At 46.6% G+C, this 24,616-nt stretch overlaps 1 protein-coding gene across 4 annotated transcripts in view; it reads right to left on the bottom strand.

Annotated features, from left to right (window-relative positions):
* The window catches only part of TP63 (tumor protein p63), a 154,308-nt gene that overhangs the window by 103,392 nt on the left and 26,300 nt on the right, over positions 1-24,616 (bottom strand). The gene's annotated exons all lie outside the window — the stretch shown is intronic.

The raw sequence follows: 24,616 nt of genomic DNA, 5'->3' as shown, positions 1-24,616 counted from the left end.
GCTCACCTACAGTGCATCTTTTGTGCTGATGTCAGCACAAATGCCAACCTCCCGAGCAAAAGTCAGAAGCTCTCTGAGAAGGCAGTGATTGCCTCTTACTTTTCCCCTTGTGCTCTTTCCTCGTAGGAAATTTTGGTTCGAAGAATGTCATGTGGAAACATTTTCTTTGCTGCCTGTGCCAGGGTGGCAGGGAGCTATTTCGGACTTGACATTCTCCACCCACACTCGGCCTGATAGCTCCTAACATCTGTGAATTGTGAATCCTGTAAACTCGCAGAGCTGATCCCTGCCCATGCCCGAGCGACTTTCATTATGACAAGTGGCACTTGCCAAGGAAGAGAGGCTGGAAATGAAGGCTGTGTTTATTAACGGAAGTTAAGGATTTCCTTGCTGCTGGATGCTGCTTCTGCCTGACCCCGAGTAAGCACACAGAGCAGGCAAGTCTTCTCCCCACACAACCCATTTCAGTAAGAGCTTGGGTCCGTGCTCCCCTGGCTCTAGGACTCGGCTTCAATCTGCACCCCCAGGTACGTGTACGGATAATCAGCCTGGCTGGGAGGCAGCAGGCTGGGCTCAGGCCCTTACTACAAACCATGCGGGAGCATCGCTGAGACCCCATGCTTGTGCCCAGGGACAGACCAGAAGCCTGTTGGATTTACTCCAGCATGGCCCTCTGGGGTCTAGCTCTGCACACGTGGTTTTGTGCAAGCCATCATGAGTGCATTGACTCTGAAAGAGTTGGCATTTCCAGCTAGATTTCAGCCTAGAAGGCAAAAGTCTCATGAAAAAGAAATGCTGAGTGAAAACGGTGGTTCTTGAGGACTTCTCTTCCATCTATTTCTCCACAGGAGCCGGAGAAGTGCCTTTCCCAGCACGATCCCGGTGCCAGGACCAGCACGCTGGGAGCAGGAAAGGCTACACAACTCCCCTCCAGGGATTCAGACCTGCCCTTCTGGTCTTGGCCGGTCTCCTCACCTGGCACATGCCCAAATAATGCCGTGTGGTCACATCGCTCATCCCAAGGGCCCTGTGAAGTGCACAGGCAGCTCCTGGAGCTGGTGCTGCTGCGCTGCCTCTGCTGCCGAAGATGGACCTGACCCCGGCTCTTCCGCTACATTAACTCTGCACAGCAGCAAAGGTCTAAAAAGCCCCGCTCAGCAATATCTCAAGGAATTTTCTAGGAACATCCAACATCAGTATGCCCTTCCATGTGCCCTTTGCTTCCTCGGACCCATTAAGTACAAGTTTGTTACAGCCCAAACTACCAAGCCTGCGATTCCTGCTTTCAGTGCCGAACATGTCTAGCAGCATCCCAGTCGAGAAGAGGCAGTTAGTCTCCAGCTTGTAATTCACACCAAAAGAATATCTTCTCTTGAAAAACCATAATTAACTTAAAAAAAGCAGCACCGCATAATTGTAATGAGTAGCAGTAGCTTGGAGCAGGGCCCTCTTCTCATTCACAAGGCACCAGTGGGAGGGGGTGTCTAGCAAGGACATTTCCATAAGAACTTCAAAAGGGGCCACCAACTGCCCAAAGTCCTCACCAGCCCTCATGCCTGGGGTTGGGCAAATGCAAATGGTTCCCAGTTTGGCTCATTTTGGCAGTGCACACAGCATCGGGCTGCCTTTCCCAGAGAACTGGACGTTTTCAGCCTCCCACAGAGATTTGGCTATGTTTTGAAATGGCTGAAAAGGTCCACCTTCTGCTTCTCCCAGCTGCAAAAATGGAGCCGTGGGAGCCTGCTGGTGACAGTGGGCAAAAACGACCTGCAAGAGCGTCCTCATCCCTCTCGCCCAGCCCCAGCTTCCCATTTTCCCCTTGGTGACAGCCAACGCTGAGCTGTGCGTTCCCAATGAAGAGCGATTCGGGATGAGTTTGGGCAGAGATATCAGCCTTTGCAGTCAGACCGCGTTGAACTCCTCTCAGCTGCAGGGCGCTCCTTGCATAGCACAGCCCGCAGTGGAAACACAAGCCACAGGGTGTGTGCATGTGCGTATTGCCAGTGCCCCATGCATAGCTGGGAGGCTCGCAGGGCTCAGTGGTATTTGGCCAACCCCATTCGCACTGCCTTGGAGAAAATCCACTGGGAGATGGAGTTCTTGCAGGAGCAGACCTCAAAGGTGGTCAGCTCACCAGGAAAAGGGGCTTGTGATATCCCCGGCTTTCCTTGCCCTTCCTTGGATGTCTCCAGGCTGGTTCAAGGGTGATGCTAATGTACCAGCAGCAAGCACATGGCCTGCAGGAGGAGGGTGGAAGCCAGGGTGTCAGAGATCTGTCTGGCTAGCGGATTTACAGCCAAGCCTCCAGTGCCTGCGGTAAGCAGGCGGCATGGGGATATGCGGAGGAAGCATGTGTGTAGGTGGGCAAGAATGCGGGGCATTGCTCCGCCGCCACTGCTTCCACGTCTGGGAAAGAAGAACGGGCAGAGAAACAGCTGTGCACTACTCTCCCGTTACCCCCCCGTGCACCCACCCTCTCCTCTTCAGCTTCTCGTTGAGATGAGCACGAGAATGTTTTAGCAAAGGGACTCCTACGGATTTATAGTGGTCACCCCACCACCAGCCAAACCCAGTGCCAGGATGCATGCCAACCCCTGTCCTGAGCAAGGGTGAAGTGGAGAGAAACAGCTCCCCAACATCTCCGTGGCTCCGGTCCTGATCCGTGGGTCTGGGGACATCTGAATGGCTTGGAGCTAAGGAAGACAGGGAAGGGGAGATGCCAGCTTTGCTCCTAGCCACTTCTGCAACTGCTGGCTGCAGGGTTTGCCTGGAACCAACCCCACCCGCTGCACTAGGGGATGAAACACCTCATTCGCAGCGTGGGATTTCCAGGGGAGTGGTTGTGGTCTTCCTTTTTTCTTTTTTTTTTTTTCTTTCTTTCCTTTTTTATTTTTTTAAGTTAAAATTAATTTCTTTCAAAAGCAAGAAGTTTATCTGTGGGATATTTGGGGATTTATATTTATTTTTGTTAGAAAAATTTGGAGAGGGAAATAATTACTTTGCTCCAAGCAATAAAAAGTCTTTATCTTGGCTGTCCAAGGGGAAAAGGTCACAAAGTGTTAATGTCCCCTTTGAGCACATTTTCTAATTTCAACTACATTTTACTAATATTTAAAGATTTCAAAGGCATTAAAGTGTTCAGAATTTCACAAACAGAATGAAGCAGGGGAAATACACCTTATCACTAACTCCAGTGAAAGGAAAGAGGTAACAGGTATGGCCCCCACAGACTTCACAGGATCTACCCAAATGCCACAATAATGGGAGAAGCTTCCGTAGCTTTTCACGTTTTCCCTCCAGCTGGCAGCGATCACTTGTCCCACTGCTCCAGAAATGTCAGACCTCTGGCTTTTGGCTCATACAAACCTCTGCCCCTGTCATCCCCAAACTAAGAGTCAGGGACTCAGAGAGCAGCAAACTGAAGAAAAACCTGCAATTTTGCACAAAACTTTCCCCCACCACGTTCTGTCCAGCTCCTGGACACTGGAGCTCTGCACTATGCTCCTGTCGGCTGCCAGCTGTTACCTAGGGCTAGAAGGAAATGCAGGGACACCGTTCAAAGCCTCCTCACAGAGCAACCAGACCTACTTTCAGAGCCGTCTGGTTGCCGCTGGTGGCTCGTCTGTCACATACGTATTGTCAGAGCACCATCCACCTGCAGTAAACAGTATAGGCTGCTGCTGCTGCTGCTCTCTGAAGGAACAGCAAATGAGGCACAAACCAAATTTGTCCCCAGGACCCTGTCTCAGCAGGGACTCAGGTGACAGGGACTGCAAGAATGTGACTATCCTAAGGCTGAAGTCTTGCACGTTCTGCCCCCACATCACCACTTTGTAGTCTATCTGTCCATCGGGGAAGAATGTGAGACAAAGATAAACCAGAAACAAGGCCAAAAAGCAGGCTCCCGTCCTACAGACAGCTTCCCATTAGTGCTTTGGTCCCTGCCCTGTCCCGAAGAGCCGGCAGGACACTGTGCAACTCTTATGGGAAACTCCCATCGCTAAAGATGGAGAGGGAGAGACAGAGCTGCTGGGCAGAGGGAATTTCCCTCCCTGACGTCCCCGCAGCTGCGCCACCATCTCGAGGCGTCCCCGAGACACAGTGGGGCCCCAGCCTGGGCTAAAGCGGGGCTGGAGGCTGGGACAGGTGGCAACACCCCGCCGTGGGGTCTGGATTGCATATCAAAGCGGTGGCAGTGGCTGTGTAGGTGGAAGGCTTGGCCTCCCCATACAGCTGCCACGCGACATGTCTGGCATTCTGGCCAAAACTGCGCCGCAAATACACACGGCGTCATCACGCCCGCGGGGCCGAGCCCAGGTTGGGGACAGAAACCCCGGTGGCTGCATCCTCCGGCTCTGCTGCGGCACCGTGCAGAGGGGTGGGTGGCAGAGCAGGGCAGGACCGGCAGCTCCCTGCTCTCATCTTTCACTTTGCTAGCACAGGCTCACCCTCAGCCTCTCGCCCCAGACCTGTTCCAGAGTTTTCTGATGCCCTCTGCTCCAGTTTCCCAGCTTTCACCGTCAGAAGCCACAGAGGCTTGTGAAAAGGTATCAAGGCTGTTTCAGTTTCTGAAGTCCTGGTGACGGCCGGCAGCATCAGATCAGAGTTAATCAAAGAAGAAATTTGTTCTATGTGAAGCAAGGTGAAAGCGTTCAGCAAGTTGCCTGTATGGAGAGATTCACGCAGAGAAACTCACTAGCAAGGATGGCATTTGCTGTCAGCCTCAATGCAGGAAACAAAACTGCTGTGGACTGAATATTGCTGTATCACTTGTCTTTCACTCCCTCTAACTTTTTCCTTGTGAGTCAGAGCTGAGCTAAATCTTCGCAATGTCTCATTATTGCTGCTATTGTCCCCTGGTGTTTCCTTATCTCCACATAATCTGCACACAAGCAGAAATGTCTCTGCCTTTTTGGCAACTTCAGAAAATAAATCCTCCATGCAGAAGCATAGGTCTCAATAGATTTTCTAATTTCCAAACAGGATACACCAAAAACTCATTGCTTGGCTGGCAGGACTCTTGTTCCCAGCATTAAGGCTATTGCAATCCAAGGTGTGAGCGCAGCTCCTGCAGGCATACCCAAACTAATGGGATTAAAGTCAGTTCAAGAACCAGTAGCAATTAAAACAAAAACACCCAAAACATTAACCACAAGCAATGGAAGCCCTGGTTGCAAACCTGTACATCCTCTGCTGAAGCCTGCACTTCCACACTTCCCCAGCCGGCAGTAGCCAGCTCACCAGGATTACCATGAACGTGGGTGTTTTCACACAGGTAGGATTTGCCCTCCTGACTGTGCTGGGGATGCAGCCCGACAACACTGCTGGTAGGGACACCAAGACCTTTCCAAGCCTTACAGCTTGCAAAACAGTAAAGAGAGGGCAAGCTCAGCTCTGCTGGGCAGTCCACCCTCAAGATGGAGAGCAAAATCCACTTAATCAGTGACAGCGAAGCATACAGCCACTAAAATGAGGGTTTGGTGTGGCTTGAGTAACGTGAGAGTTAATAAAACTTTTTTCCCCCCTCTTGGAGCAAAGATCAAGAAAGCTGAAGAGCCAGTGTTTCATGTCTTTATGGAGAAGATAATGACCTAAGGTAAGTCTCTTACATTCCCCCCATCCTTGCACTTTGATGTTAATAGTCCATGTAAGCAGCCTTGGGAAAAAAAAAAAAAAAAGAGAAAAAGAAAAAAAAAAAGAAACTAATGTGATATAATCAAAACTCTGCACATTTTTTTCCTAAAGTGAAGATTAATTTCTGCTGTGACCCAGCCTAAACACCTCATATATTGCAGCCTTGAAGCAGGCAACGGATTAATCCTCTGCCCCAAGCTCTCAGCCCAGCCTCTGGCTTTTCAAATCAGGGCAAATTGCCCCACTGCCGCAGGACGGGGTAAGCTGGTGCTGCTCTTCGCTAGGAAGCAGACCTGCCAGAAGCACCGGGCTGGCGGGGCGATGTTGCTCGAGGTCCTCACCCAGCCCGACAGCAGGGCCCTACCACACAGGCAATCCTACACTTTAGAAACCCTCCTCCTCAGGGATCAAACCTCCGGGGCAAGAGGCACAGCGTGCAGACTCCCTGACTGTTTGCGACAGCTCCTTGCGAGAAATGACCTCCTCACATTGCTGGCAACACAATGCATTCGGCAGCACGATGCCCCAGTGGGGAGCAGGCTCAGCAGTGCCCCTGTGCTGCTGTCCAAGTCCAGGGGCCCACTCCCACGAGCCCCGGGGACCTTCTGTGGGGTCTCGCTGCTGCTTCTGTCTTGTGGAGCAACACTTAAGAAACTGTCTGTTTGGGAGAAGGGATACACGTGGGATTTTTTTCACTTTTTTTTTTCTTTTATCTTCCTTCCCTGCCTTCCAGTTTTTCTGAAGAGTTCTTGGAGAATAAGTCTTAGCAATGCTAAGCTGGGTCTCTCCATTCCCCATCCTCTTACCGCACCTAAAAAGGCTGAGCAAGTCAAATCCAGCCCTTCACGTTACCTCTCCAGCCCCTGTCTTTCCATAGCCTTTTCCAGGGCCTGCTTAGAGCCCGTCATCTCCATGGGTACAACAGCAGAGTTCAGCTCTGCCTTTCAGGGATGTACTGGCTCTGGAGAACACGGTTCTTATATTATTGTATAAATATATGTTATATATATTATATAATATGTAATAATATTATACAATAATATAAGACCAAAGTTCTTATATTAACCTCCAGACCCATATCTGGGACAAATACAGAGCTGGGGAGCATTTCTGATTTTTTAAGTCACCCTTCCCAAGGGGAGGGTACCGAAGCACGGTGTAAGTCACTCAAACAACATCAGAAAACCTTAATGCCACCGGCCTCCCTCTACAGGATTCCCCGGCAGCATGCAGAGTCTATATTTGCTCTGTAGCAGCTTTTGCAAGCCCCGTGGAGCCCACCTCCCACACACACAGCTCCTGCACCCAAATCCACCGCAGCTTGAGACAGAAGCAGAGAAACAACTGAACTCTGCAGACAGGGGAATTATGGCACGCTCGTGGCACGCTGTCACACAGCCACCGAGCAGTTACCGGCTGCGTGCCAGTAATCCCCAGCAAACAGCAGGTAATTGGGGCTCCCTTCACCCTGGCTACACAAGGGGTGCCACCCAGGTCCTCCTGGGACAGGGCCTGGAGGAGCAGGGCCTCCCAGGGCTGATCTCAGCTTTGAGGAAACCTGCCGCTCCACTCAGCCCTTTCCAGTCTGCTGGAAGCGAAGGAGAGGACATGTGGCTGCTCTGTTCGTGAATGTCCCAATATCCCACGTGAATGCAGGTGAATGTTTTAAATCATCTGAGAAAACGGGGAAGGGAAAATTAAGACAGCTTGCTCGTAACAGCATTTTCTCATCTCTTCTGGACCATTTCTGGAGACTGAGAAGTGCGCTTGTTCTCCTTGTGGAAGAGCTGGCCTCTTGTACACTTGGCAGGTCGCATTACAGCCTTCCCTCTGCCCTAAATATATATAAATACATAAAAATCACTTCCAGTCTACAAAAGCCCAGGCCTGCACTGCTCACAGTAATGTCTCTCTGTATTTCTTTGTCTGGCCCCTGCTCCTAGCCCAGTCTCCCAGGAAATGAGCAGCTTTTCCACTTGCTTCCAGTCTACTGCCATGAGGTGTCTAATGACCCATGCTTGAAAGCAGTGTTAAATATACATTAAATTATTATTACTGATAATGCCATTTAAAGCAGCTTTATAAATAAAATGTATTCCTAAGAACACATAATTAATGGCTCTTTCTAAATAACTTATCCTAAAGCATTAACAATCAATTATTAAGCAGACAGGCTTTAAAAGCCTTTGCTACTACAGATTGCAACATGCAGATCCTGTGCTGTTAAAACAATTCAGGTGCCTTTTTCACATATGATTTCAAGTAACTAATGTAAACAAGACCACACAATATAACTTAATACATAGCAATCAAAAATTTCCCCACAGTCCTTTAATACAGAGCCACGTCCCTACGTAAGAAATGATGCAACAGACTTTCCCTGAAGTCCCAATTCCTACAATTGAAGCTTAAGCTCAGCTAAGAAAGAATTAAAATTATTTGGTTGCTGCTGAATCACTGGCTGCATTGGGTTATTTTACTGTGCATTAGACTTTAATTATAACTAAGCTCTAGCCATCTGTTCTTCTCCCTAATTATACGTGCAACAAACATTTCACAACTCCTACCGTTAAAGAGACCTAAGAAAGCTCAGTCTGTGCTGTACGAGGTTGGCTTCATCGGGATCCTTTGCACTCGTGTTAAGTGCTTCGGAAGAGGAAAGCACACTCTGCAGATGAAGCCTGCAGTTGCTATTAATCCCAGGGGGCCTTTGCTACAGCAGCTTTCACATCTCTTGAAAGGACTGGGAACCTCCCTCTGCCAGGGCACAGAGAGCCCCATTAGTGCTACCTGCTGGTGGCCTCCAGCCCCGACCTCGCCGGTGCCATAAGAGTGCTGCACAGGGAAGAACAATTCTCGTCTCCTGCTAAAGGCTCGTGCCCTGGAGCCTCATCAGTTACAGCATTTCAAAAAGGACTCAGGCAGACAATCTCTGGTCAATCTCTGGTCTTTTTTATTTTCATTTATTTATTTATTTTGCTATGGAGGCTGAAGGTGGTTCCACACCTAGCTGTCCACCTGGCTCCTCTTGGTGTGGTGCTCGTTCCTACATCACAAGCATCCTAGTCCCTGCCAGTGCTTCAGCTGTCTCGCTTCATGAACCAGCATCCCAGCCACCACCAAGAAAGGTGGCACTGTCTTTACGTGTCACATTGTGAACAGCATCAGCTAAAGACAAGGCCCCCACCCTACCCCTCGGTGCCTGCTACAGCATTAACACTCCCAGCCAGGCAGGTAAATGGTGGTTAGCCCAGGTGGAGAAAGCTGCTGCAGACTCTGAAGCCCCTCAAACACCTTCCCAGCACCTCTGCCCACTACCAAGAGGCAAGGCTGCCTGACCGTGCCATCTCCTCCCTCCCTGACCAGAGCTGCAAGCAGACTTACAGCCACAGGGTGTGCAGGTGCCAATGCAGGCTGCCCAGGCAGCTGCCCGGCATTTTATAATTACACCACCACTGACCTAGGCCATCCCTTGACCAGCAATAAAGCCAGATGCCCAGCAACCTCCAGAGCAGTTATTCATCACAAAAAGATTTTGTTCCGCAGCAGTACTCTGCAACTGTGTTCATGCCCTGATGTGGAAAGAAAGGTGACTTCTTTTCAACTGTGCCAGCGGGAGATGGGCTGTTCCTGTGTCTGGGGACAGCATGGAGAAAGTGCCCAGGAGAAGAAAACACTGGACTGATAGGACCTGAAATTTGGATGTTTATATTTGTTGGTGTACCAAGGAAATAAAGCTTTGTAGAGAAAAGAGAGCTAAGGAAGGGAAGAATAACCCAAAAGAGCCCACAGTTTTCACGGTGGGATTTTGCATATTTGCTTTTATTTTAAATTATCTTCTCTCCTGCATCCCCAATAAGTTTTTAGATGAAATCCAGTGGTTTTCTCACCACAACCATATGCAAGGCCTTCTTTCCATTTCAGTCTGCTTAGGTATGTGCCCAGACTTTCACTCTGAATGTAATGTCAAAATGAATTTAAAAAAAAAAAAAAAAAGAAAACAACCAACCAACACTGCTCTGCTGTGCTTTGACAAGGACCCAAAACCACCACGTTTCTTGTGGTTTTCTTCTAAAATCATTATGACAGGGTTGAGTGGAATCACGAGGCAGGTTTGCTGAGTGGTTTGGTTCTGAGAATATAACAGAGTCCAGAGTCAGAGCATTTATCTCTGGCATCGGGGCAAGGGATCATGGTGTGGGTACACATAATCATGTGCGTGCCTGTCCTGGCCCCCAGATGGTTATATATCACACAAGGTGATAACATGCACACTGAGAACAACTCTGCAGGAGACACCAGGCATGGAAAGAAGCAATTCTCCATGATTTCCTTGAAGTTAGTTGCAGAACTAAAGCCAGAAAGTCCTGCTCCATAATTCTAGCTCAACTTCAACCCACAGACAAATCAACAGCAGAGTAACAGGAGCTGCTCTGACCTGGAGAAGCAGACCAAAGCTTACCACTTTCCAAAGATCTCCCAAAGCTTTCCACAGCCATATGCTGAGTTCCCTTTGGCCTCAAACAAGCCACAGTCTTACTTATCTCTGCAAATCTCCTGCAAACTGGTGGCTTCCCCACACACACACGCCGAGATGACTATTTGAGTTAGACTTTGATTCAGTGACCACCAGAGGAGTGACCAGCGCCAGCTCCCACAAGGGCAGCCCACGGATGAGAGCGCAGCCTGAAGTTCAAAGCTCAAATGTAAGCAGAGGTGAAACGCAAGCAGAGGCACAAAACCAGCATTAACAGGACACATGGCACCTAGATCTGGGCTTAGACTTTGTGCTTATTCGAGTCACAACAGAATTCTCACTGATTTAAGGTTTTTGCTATGGGGATAATCTCTTCAGTTTAATTAACAGGCAACAGCTATATCTTTCCGCTTTTGGCACTTTCCCATTTTGCATGCCATGGGGAGTACTCAGCAAGCAAGCAGCCTAAGGAAAAGGCATTCAGAAATCCCTCTCAGCATAGGAGCTGACATCGTGAGCAACTTTCCCTGTGCTAAGAGGCTGGCATAGACACCGTGAGCAAACATCTGCAAGAAAGTCCGATTAGGGAATCTGCCTAAGGAGATTAAATAATTCACCGTGGCATTTTTCAAGAGCTAAATTAAAAGGGAAACAATCTCTTAATTTGAATTATTTTTTTCCTTACATAACAGGATAAAAATTGCTTACTTTTCTTCCCAGAAACGTGCAAATTTATTCAATATTATTTCTGTTCCTGGTCTCCCTTTTTCCACCCAGTTTGTTTCTGCATCCATCTGGAACTGCCCTGATCAATACTGTAAGTGCAGAGAAAGGAGGAAAGCAGTGCAGTGAAAGAGAGCAGCCCAAATGGGAGCTGTTTGCTTTGAGTCAGCACATCAGATGTATGTTTTTACTCACAGATGTAATACAAATTCTGAATCAAAAGCCAGGATTTTCCCCACCCACCACTCTATATTCACTGAGCTTCGCCAAGCAATAAATTCAAACCATCGTGCTAGGAAATTAAGTTATGCTCCCTGCATAGCAAGGATAGCTGCACTGCACAGAAGATGCACTAACAATGTAGATTTTTATTGATTTTGGCTGATCTCAACACTGTTGACCTCAGGATGTGTGATACTAGATGGAGATGAAGATTAACGGTGAGGAATCTGGATGGGATCGATTACCAGCTTCTATAGACACGGATTTGGTGTGTCTGTGGGATAAGAACGTTGTCTTCTGAGCAGACACATAGCGAGCTCTGCCCTGACCAGATAAGATCCAGCTCAGGACCAAAAGCCATGTAGATACGTGAGCATGGCTGAAAGCCCAGGCCAATAAACCCTGATCCTCAGCCATGCCCAGCACCAGCACAGCCACAGCCACACGGCTCAGAGCAGCCTGGTTTTTGGCCAGACCGACCAGACGGAGCTCACATCTGCCTGCAAACACTGCACGGCCATCCTCTCCATCAGGTGAGGTGTGATCCTGTGCTTGGGGTGTGCATCATCCCTCGTGATGCATCCAGCATCACTTCAGGCCAGGCCATCAGTAAACTGTAGGAGAACTACCTGCACATTTCATGGTGGCTGAGAATTGTGCAGTCCAGGCTGGAGAATGCATTCAGCAGTTTCAGGCTGTCCTTGGGTGCTGCAGCTGACCTAAAGCAAGTGATTTGTGGGTGATTGGATAGCAGTAAACGAGTCATCCTGCCTGCAGGGGTAGAAAGCAGCATAAATAAGCGAATTACAGTAACTTTCCAGAAAAGAAGAGAGGAATAAGTGGAGACCTGCTCTGAGATGAGTAACTGGATGGAGTCATCTGCCCTAACCGCAGTGCACCTGCTCTCAAGCTCTCTTGCTCCAGCCCTCAGCACCCTCACCTCGCCTTTCCTGCGCTGCCACATCAAGGCAAGCACCAGGCACCTCGCTGTGCCCCAGGCAGCTCGAGAATTCCCAGCAGTGCAGTCATGAGCAGGGAAAGGGGCAAAGCTGGGACATGGAGCTGGGAAGGGTAAGAGAAAGGGCAAGGAGCCTTGGGGCTCCTGCTCCCCTTGTCAGATGGAAAGGTAAAAGAGCAACAGCCCCTTTCTGAAAACACCCACTGCCCAGCAGGAGCTATGGGCCAAGTCTGCCCCAGCAGGAACGCAACTGGTGCTTTTTAGCCATTAGCACAGCTTTCCAGGGCACCAGTCACAAAGAAACAGGGAAGAAGTTTTGCCAGGACTGCTTTGCCACGTTGGCAGCTGGCTAACATAGGCAACTGCCTGTGGTTGCAGTGAGCCCTAGAGGTAAGAACATCAAAATGGCTCTTGCTAGGTGTTTCTGAAGAAAATCAAAGGGGTTTGGACCAGCTGAAAGGTTTACAAAAAGATGTGTAAGAGTGGGAAAAAAAAAAAGACTGTCAGCAAGTAGGAAAGCAGCCCTGAAGCAATGAAAAATAGGAAAGCATGATTATAACAGGCAGCATCCAGCACAAACGATAGGCTGGAGTGCCAGAGCGAAGGCTGTAAGGTGCCTCTGAAGACACACTTCAGCACAGGTCTCTTCCAAAGCTGAAAGTGTAGGTGTAGAAACTGAGGCTGGCAGAAACGTGTGAAATGTGCAACAGATCTGATGCATCTACCATTCACAGTAGCCCTCTGAAGATTTTTTTATTATTATTTTTTTTAAGTTGTGCTATCCTCCTAGAAGGCCACGGAAACATGCGAAGGGATCGCCAAAGATATGGATAGGAGCAAAAATCAATGTACAGATGTGTCAGGGAGTGTCCTAGCAAGGACACACTGTCATTAGTCTTGTTTCTATCAGGTGTCAGTATAAGCTATTCCTTTCCTTTCAAATAAGGTCAGGTGGCATAAGGAGTTACCATTACAGTTCTCTGGGATTGATGGGCCAAGCTGAGGTAGGGCAAGCACTGCCGTGCTTGATGTAGAACATGTACTGCAACTTAAATGTCTTAAATTGGTCATACGGTCATGACCTTTTATCTTCAGTGAATGCGCCTTTGCAACAGGCACCATCGCAGAGGGCTCGGGCTCAGTAAGTCAGGTCAATCAGTTCTGCAAATGTCACACCGTTTCCTTACAGGCTCATTCTGATGCAGCCACACGTGCACATAAACGTCCAGCGAAGGAGCAAGCAGAGCCCATAACACATGCACAGCAAGGGATGTTCTGAGGAAAAAATCATGAAGAAAGTTCTCAACTGCATGCTAACTCAGACACCAGCAACCATGAGGCTCTTTCTTCTTGATGAACCCTTTCTATCTGTGAGGTACAATACGTTCTCAGAAACGCTGGGCTCAAGCACTAAGCATGCTTTTTAGTGGAAACGACCTTCTAGGTATTGAACGCTGTGAGTTAATTGCTGGTGTCAAGGAAGAACAATTCATACAACACTATTCCAGAAACATCGGAACTCAAAATATTAATCTATGGCTTGCAAATGAACATCACTCCAATTACTGAGATGTTAACTTGTGTTTGCAAATACCAGAATCCCCGGGGCTCCTATGGGTGTGAGGAACAAGACAGCCAAGCTGTTCTGACCCAGCGTAGCACCGGGAGCACACAGGGCTGCTACAAACTAAATAGGAACAGAGAAAAGCTCCTCCTGCCAGAGACAGGCAACTAAGCGCTGCGGTGACATTGTCCTGCTCTGGCAGAACAAGGTGAGAACAAGCCACATGAAAGTTAATTTATCTATGCTGGAAAACCAACCAAGGCTGGTATTATGAAACACTGTCACCTACCCCTCTGCAGAGGCTCCTGCTCAGCCGCTCTGTTCCTGACCAGAAGCAGCTTTAGCTCAGAGCAGTTCAAAGACAGCTCATCATCCCTGGGCAACTCATCCTCTGTTTTGCAACCTTGTCCCCATCGGGAGTGATTCTGTGCACTGTGCTTTGGAAGACAAAGCCCTGGTTCCTAGACAAATTCAGCCCTTCTAAAGCAAGATAATTATACCCAACATCATTAGCAACAAAACAATTAATTCCTAATTCCCAAGTGCTCACACAAATAAGATGGAGATAAGAAAAAGAACAAACCCTTTGAAAATGCAGCAGAGCATAGGGTGCCTGCATACGCCTCACTTAATTATCTATTCAAGAGGAACAAAGCATCTTCCGTACTGTGACTCCAAAAATTAATTAGTCTCAGTTCTCATTAAATAATGATCCAGTTCAGCTCTAATTAAATTAGTCTGCCTTTGACAATCAGTTGCTGTCAGCTGTAGCAGTCTAGTTAGGGAACATAAGCAGCTCTTCCCAGCATCTCTCCCAGGTGTCAGCGGAGGCAGGGAAGCTGGCAGCCTCCTGCAGCCCCTATCCTGCACAGGGCACAGCCAGGATATGCACAGGCCACGGGTACAGCTGGTGTGCCCGAAGCCTCCTGGACTTCAGGTCTTCTGTCACAAGAACTAATGCCTCGGGGTGACCTAAGCTCTCTGCAGCAAGACGACATGCACTCGGCGTTGTATTTCAACATGATCTGCTTTTTCTCCCTGTTGCATTTGGCCACAGGTGCTCCACATATCTCTGTCCTCCTTTGCTCTGGCTGCCCAAGGATACTGGATCAGCACTCATCCTCATCAAGGTTTCTCAAACCAAGAAATAAAACAAAAAAACAAACATGTTCTTGGCTTTTGCTAGAGGAAGGAAGACATGGAGGTTCTGCCCAGTCACACAGAGCTTCCTTTAAAATGGATGGGGGGGGGGAGTTTCCCACAGTACCCTGTCATCACTGATGCTAACCCAAAAAACCTGCCCTGCAGGGGTTCAACCCTGACTTCAACATGCATTCCCTCCTGCACAGAGGCTTGGGGATGGTAGGGAGCGGGATGTGCTCGGGCTGGAGGGATCTCAACCACAGCAGCATCCTGCTGGCCTGGTGCTCTGCAAGTCTCATTAACCTGCAGCTGAAACACAGCAATTTGCTTCCTGCATTTTCTGCTCTTCCTTCCAGCCTGGAACAGAGTGAAAGGATAGGACCAAGACTGGTATATAACAGGGCCCGAGGAGCTGTCACAGCAGACCAGGCTCACCAGGTCTCTGCCTGGAGCACTTCACCAGGCTTCAACATCATCCAGCTTCGGAAGACCCCAAGACAAAGTTGTTAGTCTTGCAGTTAGTAGCCTAGTGGTTCATCTTCCATTAGTTCGTTTAATTTTAAACAGCAAGAAGCTTTTTGTATCCACTGCTTCCTCTAGTAAACAGTTGCATGGTAAAACTGCTCAGTGTGCCATGATGAGCAACTTAGATAAGATGAAAGAACACACATCAGTGACTTTCAGACACCGTCTCCTTTAGGCTGCTCTGGACTTGGCATCTGCCAGCCTGACTTTAAACTTTAGCTCCTGAGACTAAGAACACATGAAGTTCACCTTCTCCACGCTGCTCACCAGCTCATCAGTTAAGTGACTCATTATTTACCCTCTCTCTCACAATTTTTTTTTAGTTCCCACCTTCTTAGCCATTTCTTTTATAGAAAATGCTTCAAAAGAAGTGATCGATGATTGAAGACATGAAGTTTGACCAGAGATCCAAACACTTCCCAAAAAACACTGGGAAATACAAGGGTGGGGAACAGCCACACCAAAGAGCTTTTTCTCCTGTAACACTTTACAAAGCACAGAAGAAGGAGATATGGAGGCAGGGAGATTAGAACTGTTTATAGATCATCAGCAGCAAACCACAGATAAACATTTCAGAGAGTTTACATAATAATCTGTGTTGATGTGCTGCCAATAAAACGTGACTGAATAGTAACCTTGTAAAATGAAGTCCAACTGTCCAGTGAATAGCCACTTTATTATTCAGTCTAATTCAAAAAGTTCATCTCTGTAAATGAGCATATTACCATCTCCCTGGCACTCTTGCACCTTTATTTCTCCAGGTGCCACTCAATGACGATATTTTTTTGGTAAATGCCTGCTCCAGGAGAAAGGCAAATGGACCTGCTGCTTCCCCAGCCACTCATTTCCCAGGCAATTGCTGCAGCTCCAAACCCCACCAGACCTCCACGCTCAGATCTGTGGAAACTTGCAGTGTTCCTGCAAGTTAAAATTACCCTGAACTCCCTGAAATCTGAGAGCTCCCAGAGTGCCCCTACATTAAGGAGATTACACAAAAATGTGAAATGCTCAAGCCATTTGAAATTGCCATGTGATCAGCATAGGGTAAAGGGACATTACTGGACTGCTTTGAATGATTCTGTAAAGCCTTGTAGCTTGGGGTTCAACGATCACTAGGAGATGTACACACATCCCTTAGGAGGTATCAGGCAGATGGACATGGGCAAAGATTGTGGCAGAGAGACACTCCTTGGCTCAGGTAAGGTGTGTACAGCAATTACATCCCGATGAAGCAACTCGCTTCACTTGAAAAGGCCTTCTGGGGATCAGTGAACAAAAATCATTCTGTATAAGACTATAAATGTTAGATTATATATATATATATATGCTATATATACATATAGCACCACCATATATATATATATGTGGTGCTAGTTAGGAATGGGAGAACCTGGGGAGCAAGCAAAAAAAATAAAGAACAAAAAAGACTTGCAAAAATTTAGACATTTCCTCAAACATAAGTAAAAAGAATGTGTTCCCACTTACAGCCCTGTAGCACATGTACAGAAACCCCCAGAAAGCTGGTAAGATGCCTTCCTTCAGGAACTGGGTCACTGTGTTACAGTGCCTGAATGCTGTGTTCCCACCTCCCCTCACAAGGGTTTGAGCAGACGGTACTGTCTGTGCAAGAAAGCTGTCCAGTTCCCACCACTGCTGCCAGAGGTTCAGAAAAATACTGAATTCCTACAAGTTCTGTACTACCCAGTGGCTGGGTAGAGAGAAACCACCACAGGTGCCCCATGCTCTTTAAAGGGAAGAGATACAAGATGTGGTTTTGCTTTAATAGATACAAGAATTTGTACATGAAAACATTTATAACGCTCGATGTAGGACAAGTACCAATGGGAGAGACTATTTTATTAGACAACAGGGAATCCACTCCTCCATCAGAGGATCTCCCTGCTTTGGACTTCCAGTGCTTATTATTGCATTGCAGCCCCAATATAGTAGGCTGGGGAAAGAGAAGGATCTAGGGCAAAAGTAAAAAAAGTTTAAAGAAAAAAAAAAAAGCCTGCACTAACCACTAGATAAAGCCCTAGGAAATCTGGCTTCACTGTCTTTGCCAATCACAGAACTACTTGCCTGTAGTTAAAATTGAAAAATGTCTTGATCTGTCTCGGCAGGGAAGGAAGAGAGCCTGGGAACGCGCTCATTTTACACACCTTTCTTTCCCACTAGCATGAGAGGGAAATGGTGCTGGTGCTTTTGCTGCAGAAGGAAGCAACACTGGGCTCGCACCCCAGAGGAAAGAGCTGGCCTGGTGACACCCAGAGCAGATGGGTTTGCAGGGCTTTCCCAGCAGACACAAGCGACACAAAGTGGTTTTCAGCTGTGCTGCAACACTCATTACAAATGCTTCTGCATCACTGCACTGAAACTACAAGTGCTGGGCTTTTGGAAGGATGCAGTCCTGAACAGGAGCCAACACTGTACTGTGCTCCAGGGAACAGCCATGCACTTGTACCCCTGGCCCCAGAGACACCCACCTCACCACTGAAAAAAAGAGTCATCAGGGGGCTGTAGGATTAATTGCTTCAGAGATGTAAATTTGGACGAGCTACTGCATGGGCGTGTTATTTTGGATGCCGAGTATCCTTTCAAGTTTCTATCATTTGTTGCATTAAGGGAAAAGGAGGCAGGGAAGGAGGAGACCGAATTCCCCAGCTGAAGCAGAAATACAGCTTCTCAAGCCGCAAAACGAGGGAGTGTGCAATGAGCACATCCCAAACTCAAAGCAGGGGGTGAGGGCAGAATTGCTCTCCTCTGAAGGCTCCAGTTTGAGTGGAGTGAGAGACACACTGTGGACTTTGACTTGGCCCACAAGTCACAGAAAGAGGGGACACCCTGTTCCTGGTAAGCTAACAGAGCAGAGGCTGTCCTGCCTCCTTTCCCTGAGCGCAGCTCTGGATCCAAAGCTTTTTCAAAGCCAGTGAAAGAAGTACCCAGAGCTCAAATTTATGCAGCGATGACAAGCTGCAGAAGGATTCCACTTCTTACATTGCACATATGAGGATTTCAAGGAGCTTATGACTTCTTCTAATCAAAAGCCATTTTCACCACAACACTCAAAGCCTTTGTGTGAAATCAAGATAGCTTCTATTCCAAATTTTCCCTGGGTAAACTACGGCTCCTTACGTGCCAAGCTGAGTAAAAAGAGAGTAACAAGTTTTAACATTTTTCTCTGCTATTAGTCAGAGAGGAGAGTTAAACCGCTGAGGCTTAAGTTTTCCACAAATATTCAGTCTAATTAAAAAGAAAAAATGCATAGGAAATTTTACCAAGGTACCTGGAAACAGGGACAGAGGATAGAAAAGCGAAGACAACTTGAGTCAAATCAGGGCCCTCTGCTCTTCTACAACAAGGCACATCTCTGCGATTGAGGTGTGCGTTTTGCAGAGGTTCAGTCTGGGCTGAAGGTGCCCAGACTTCGCAGAGTTCCCACACAATAGGAACAAAAGCAAGAATCTCTCACGCTGCTTGTGAACGTTTCTGCAAGGCAGTGCCTCACCCAGTTTTTAACAGGAAACTTCCCATTAACAAAAAGAGAAGGATGATGAATGAATGCTTAAACACTCTCCAAACAAATGCATTTCTAATTGTTTTACGATATAAACCATGCCCGTCACACAAGCATTTCAGGGAACTTATCCTGTGCATTCAAAATGGACTAAAATGGTCCTGTGGCATGTCCATGCACCGCAGTATATGTTGCACAAACTCCTTGGGGACAATCTGGAGATGATGCTTTGGTTGCCTACATCATACCACACACACGTTGAAAACCCAAGAACAGATCTGCATCCTATAGCTCCACTTTTTCGTAGCTTTTGCCAGGTACTGATATAAATGGGGAAAAAAAATTCAGTCTTTTGTTCCACAGAGATGAATGCAAAGTCACATCTGATCTGCTGTGACTAGCCCACAAGAGCAACCCTACACTAAGGAACTTGTAGGAATTTCCCACTGACCACCTGCTCTTGAAACTGCAGGGGGAAATCCCACACAATCTAGGATGAAGGGAGCTCAGTTAAAAACAGCCCTTAACAATTACAGCTGCAGGTTATTTTTAATTGAATTCAGATGATGAATGTGAAATAGATGATTTCAAGGGAGATAAGCAGGGAGATTCTTACTCTTGTCAAGAAGAGCACACCCTCTCCCCAGCTTGCCCAGAGAGGAACTTTTTAATCACTGAAAGAAAAATTGTCAGTCCAAACTATCAAGGTTTTAGTCCTCAAAACAAGCCTAGGGTGAGTCAGCAGGAGGTGCTGCTTCTCATCTCCAGGCAGACCTCGAGGGTCCCGAGAAGCTTTATCCTTCAAGGAGTGACTGCAGAGCTGGCCTCGCTGCCACATCGGTGTTGTGGCTGCCCTCGGCTCTGGAGGAGGGAGAGGAAGGATGCTCCTGCACTTACTGCACTGCAACTCAGCACAGAGCTTATGAAAATGCTTGGGTACCAATAACTGAACCATGGCTTTTGGTCCTGCAACGTTGCCAGCTGCTTTTCACTTATCACCGTGCATTCAGATGAGTAATGGGATGCTGAAACAGATGCTTTGTGGGCACAATGGATGCCCCTTGGCATTGACAGAGGATATGAATAGACTTGACAAGTCTGGGATATTTTCCACAGAAGCTGACAAAAACATTCATTAAACTAGACACATTTCATGTCAAGCTAAATGCCAACAGAACAACACAGACATGAGCACAAACTACTGAGGTGGACATCTCCCCACATTATGACATCTGCTATTCAGATTCCAACCTCATTTTATCCATGTACGTGGCAAAACTGCAAAAAAAATAAAAATTTTAGGCTCTTGTTACACAGAGATGCAAGTAAATTCACTCCAGTAGAACTTAATCAACACTCATTTCTAAGGTAATGAAAAGTGCACCCATGCAGCTCCTCCTTTAGCCTCAACTGCAGGGCAGACTTTTGTGGGACATTATTTCCTTTAGAAAAAAAAATGGACTGTAAATTCATGTGTGCAAAAGAAGGGGATGAGTAGAGCTGGAGAAAAAACAAAACAAAACATCACACCATGTTCATCATCACACCATGTTTATGCCTAAAAGCACACACGGTGTTTCACAATATAATTGTAGAACAAATAAAGTAGAGCCAGATAAATACTGACAGCCCGTGCTACATTCTCATGACCATCTCAAAAGCATTTTAAGGCAAAGAGAAACAAAGTAGATGAATTTCTACTGAGCCACTTCCTGAAATCTCGAAGATGACAAGGAGTAAAAATGATTGTAGACGCACTACTGAGCAGGTACAGGTCATGCGTAGACTGTGCACGTTCACACTCAATACATGTTTGCTGGAAGCAAGACATAGCACAAGATGGAACCAACCTATTTCTTAAATATATTCCACAGACACCATATAAGCAAGAAATGTCAGTTATGACCTAGATAGGTGGGAGTTGGGCTGGCAAGTCCCTTGCAAACACGTTCACAGATCTACACAAATCCTGCCCTGCCATTCCTTCTGTTAGAGATGCAAGTCAGTTGGACACGTTTAATAATGTCATACTAAGAAGAGGAAAGGAAATCCAGCAGTTATCTGACGCAAATTAAATGTAAAGTAAATTCTAGGAAATCACTGCCCAAAGGACTAGAGGAAGAGACACCCTGAAATCTTACATCCCGTGGAGCATCCCCCAGCAGCCCAGCTTATCTGCTGGGCTGGTGAACGACCTGCCCAAAGGGAGCGTCGGCACGCTCTGCCCCGGCTCCAAGCAGCTAAGCACTGTTAGCTTCCCAGAAGTAGCAGGCACTGCACTTCTGCCTGGAATGTAAGCTGATGTGTTAACTAGCTATTGAAATTAGTAATCCTTAGTTGAGTCAACAGTTAGGCAGTTGCTTATATCACCTTACAAGGAAAAAAATATTGACATTCTTATACTGTCAACAGATCTGGAAGTAGGCAAATACAGACAGAGATAGAGTATTCAGATAACCTGCCAACCCCTGCCAATTGCAAGCAAAAATATAAACATAAGGCCCTCTGTTTTACGAAGATTTGCAACAGGGTAACAGCTGCATGAAGAAGCCTAGAAGCATCTTCCAGGCTGAGTTTAAGGCCAGATGAGCATTATTGTTTTATCACAAGGTTTTTCAGCTCAGAAGAGCCACCTTAAACCAAAATCCCTACTGCCCTCATCAATGTTATCCTGCTCATCATGGTTTACATACCAAATGGACACAGATATCCCCAGTCTAAATCCCACCCCAGATTTCAGGGATATAGTACATACCCTTGCTCTTCATCATTCACATTTTTTAACACAAAGGAGACAAATAATATCAGAAGACCATAGACCAGAAAACGTCTTGGATTATCCTGCCCTATTCTTCTATGCCTCCTCCCATTGCTCATTCTCCTGTAGCTCTTCCTTCCACCTGTATCTTAGAAGCTCTCCCCCAGCTACCACCCCAGAGGGTCTTTTTGTTGAGCACAACTCTTCATACCATTGGGCCACAAGATTCTCCCCATGCCACATGACCTGGAAGGTCCTGTGCAGTATCTCTCAGAAGGTCTTTCCATAAAAGGTCAAAATATTTTACAAAAAAAAAAAAAAAGTTTTTACAAAATCAAGCTAATTGTTTTTCTTCCTAGAGCAGCTGGAAGAAGGCTGGGTGAGTTCCTGGTAATAGTTTCAGCACAGAGCTACATCTAATACAACTGCAGATGTTGGAGCTCCTTTGCTGTGCAAAGACCTACTCTTTGCAGAGGTATAATTGCCAACATTAAAGGCAGAAATCACTCCATCTCTCCACGCGGCCCCTCACTCTAATTTTTCTGAGTCAGCTCAGAGGAAGACTATTCAATTGCTTCCCTCATAAAAACCACACAGACTCTCCAACAATGACAAGTGGCTGCTTAGGCTAACCACATGCATCCCCACAGCCCCTACTTTCTAACACACTCTTGGCAAAGCCAAAGGGATGCATTAGTTTGTGGTCCTGTGGGGAGTAAATCTCCAATGGAGGCCTGAAGCCCACACTAGTCTAGGATTAGCATGCCGGGAGTAAATACTGGCTGATGTTCAAATAATTAACCTCAAGGGAGGGCAGAGGTGCAGACACGCAAGATTTTAAGATATCAGCCATAGTTTTCACATCATCTATGAAGGTTCAGTTCTGAGGACAACCGTGTGCCAGATTTAGGTTTGTGAAGTGGAAGAAGACACAATTTAGGCTGGGCCCATCAAGAAATGGGCAAAGGTTCAGTGTGAGCTGCAGTTTCTTCTACCTGAACCAGTTTGCCCAACCTCGGAGATGCTACTCAAGATATTACCTTTGCTGAGGTTCCCACCTGACATCTTTCAAGGAGGGCAGAAGGGCTCAGAGAACTTCAACTCCACCTTGGCTTATAAACCTGCCAAACATGTTTCTTGGCAAGGTAGCAGAGTCATTTCCCCAAAGGCATGGCGGTTTTGCTTTGTCTTTTACCAGTTCTAGCCCTGTGGTGCTAGCAGTTGTCACTGGGAGACAATCCTAAACCAGGAAAGCAAAGCAGCAAATAAAAACGTAAATAAATAAAAAGCAACAAAAAAAGTTGAGACCACAACTATACTCAAAAAAGGACACTTTGTTGAGCAGACAAAAGCCAAGACGGGTGAAAAAAATAAAAATGACTCACTACTTTTCAAAAGTTTTTTGCTTGCTCCAAACAAAAACAAATGGTGGAATAAGTCATTTCCATTGTATTTAGCTGCTCTCTGTGGTTTTTACCAGTAGCCACAACTGTCTGTGTTGACTTAAGTATTATTTATAAGGTACAAGGAATAAGTTGTGGAAAAACCAATTGGGGATTTGACAAACTGCAAGAAAAGACCTTGGAAGTTTTCTTGGTCTTCGCTGTGCCTGACACTTACCACCACCAGCAACTTTCTGTCTCTTGCCTTTTTCTGGCCCTGATTGGAGAGTTTTGCAATTTCTTCGTCTTCCATATTACAGACTAGGAGAACCTTTGCAGGAAAGCATCCAACGGCAGTGACACACACTCTTTCAGCAAACAAAAGAAAAAAAAGAAAATGCAGGCACCTCATTCAGATTAATTGTTTCTCTGGAAGGAGACCTAAAGCCATCCCGGCTGGAACGAGATCATCATTCCCCAAAACACACAGTAGCTGCAGAGATGCCTGAGCAGGCTGCGCACACGGCAGCCTTGGATTACCAGGATTGATGAGGGCAGCATGGGTACTTCTGTGCTGATGGCGCACAAACCAGTTCAGGTCTGGAAACTATATGGCCACATTTCCAGGCACTGATGTGCACACCCAGTCACTGTGTTTCTGGACAGGAGTAACATGCTGAAATTGCACTTTTCTAGCCTGCAGTTATTTACCGGCTCATATCTCCAGTTGACAGATCCCTATTTTATGCCCTACAATGGCAACACCACCTGGTTCCTCCCTTGGCAAAACCACCTGGTTCCTCTCTCTTCCTCACATCTTTCTTAGTTCAAACATAATTGGAGTTTAAATTTCTAAGCAAGCCAAAAATGTTCATTTTCATCTAACTTTTCAGAACTGTTTCAAACTATTTAATACCTGAAGACACAGGGAAATGTTTTATTTTAATCAAATATATCACAGAAGTTTTATTCAGTGTTTCCTGGTCAATGTACTGTGTTTGGTTGGAGGAAAAAAAGTAAAAATAATAATAATAATAATAATAATAATAATAATAATAAAAAGTCCTCTCTGTTTCATGAGTATCTTGACAGTTTTTCCCTCTTAGGATGAATGCAAACACATCGTAGAGTTTCCCAAGCAACTGAAATGTTCTTTCCTCTCCAGTACTACCCTGATAGCTACCTGAATATACTGGCTGCATATTGGAACCTGGAGTTGATTATTTACAGGAAGTCTGGGCACCTTTCTTAAAAGGTCCTTTTCATTAGAAATAGCAGCAAGGCAATCTGGGACAGTAACAGAGGAATCTAGCCAATGCCCTACAAAAACAAATGCTCTGAGCCTGACCATTAGAACATCACAGGCGTGCAGAGTTTGTGGAAAACTTTTCTGGTTTGATTATAAGACGACAACCGAGCTGCTCCCCTTGCCTCACCTCTGAATTTTAGTCTCAAATCAGGGCAGAAGTCAAATACAGGCAGCATGATTCATGTGCCTCCCACCTCAATCCACCCTCTTCTTGGAAAATGAGTTGTCATTTGCTCTGAAGTTATATTTCTCTCAAGTTAGCGTTTATAGGAACCATAACCTGTTTGCTGACTTGTTTTGGCAGAAATCGGTCTATTAGTGAGACAATCTTACTGCAGAATACAGCAGGATGGTGACAAAAAGAGCTTTCCTGCAGCAAGGTCGTGTGGTCCTTGCGCATTCAG

The sequence above is a fragment of the Anser brachyrhynchus genome (genome assembly GCF_964034855.1).
Source record: "Anser brachyrhynchus genome assembly, chromosome: 9".
Classification (NCBI taxonomy): domain Eukaryota; kingdom Metazoa; phylum Chordata; class Aves; order Anseriformes; family Anatidae; genus Anser; species Anser brachyrhynchus.
Note: the sequence above shows the minus strand (reverse complement) of the source record. Positions and strands in the feature narration are given on the sequence as shown.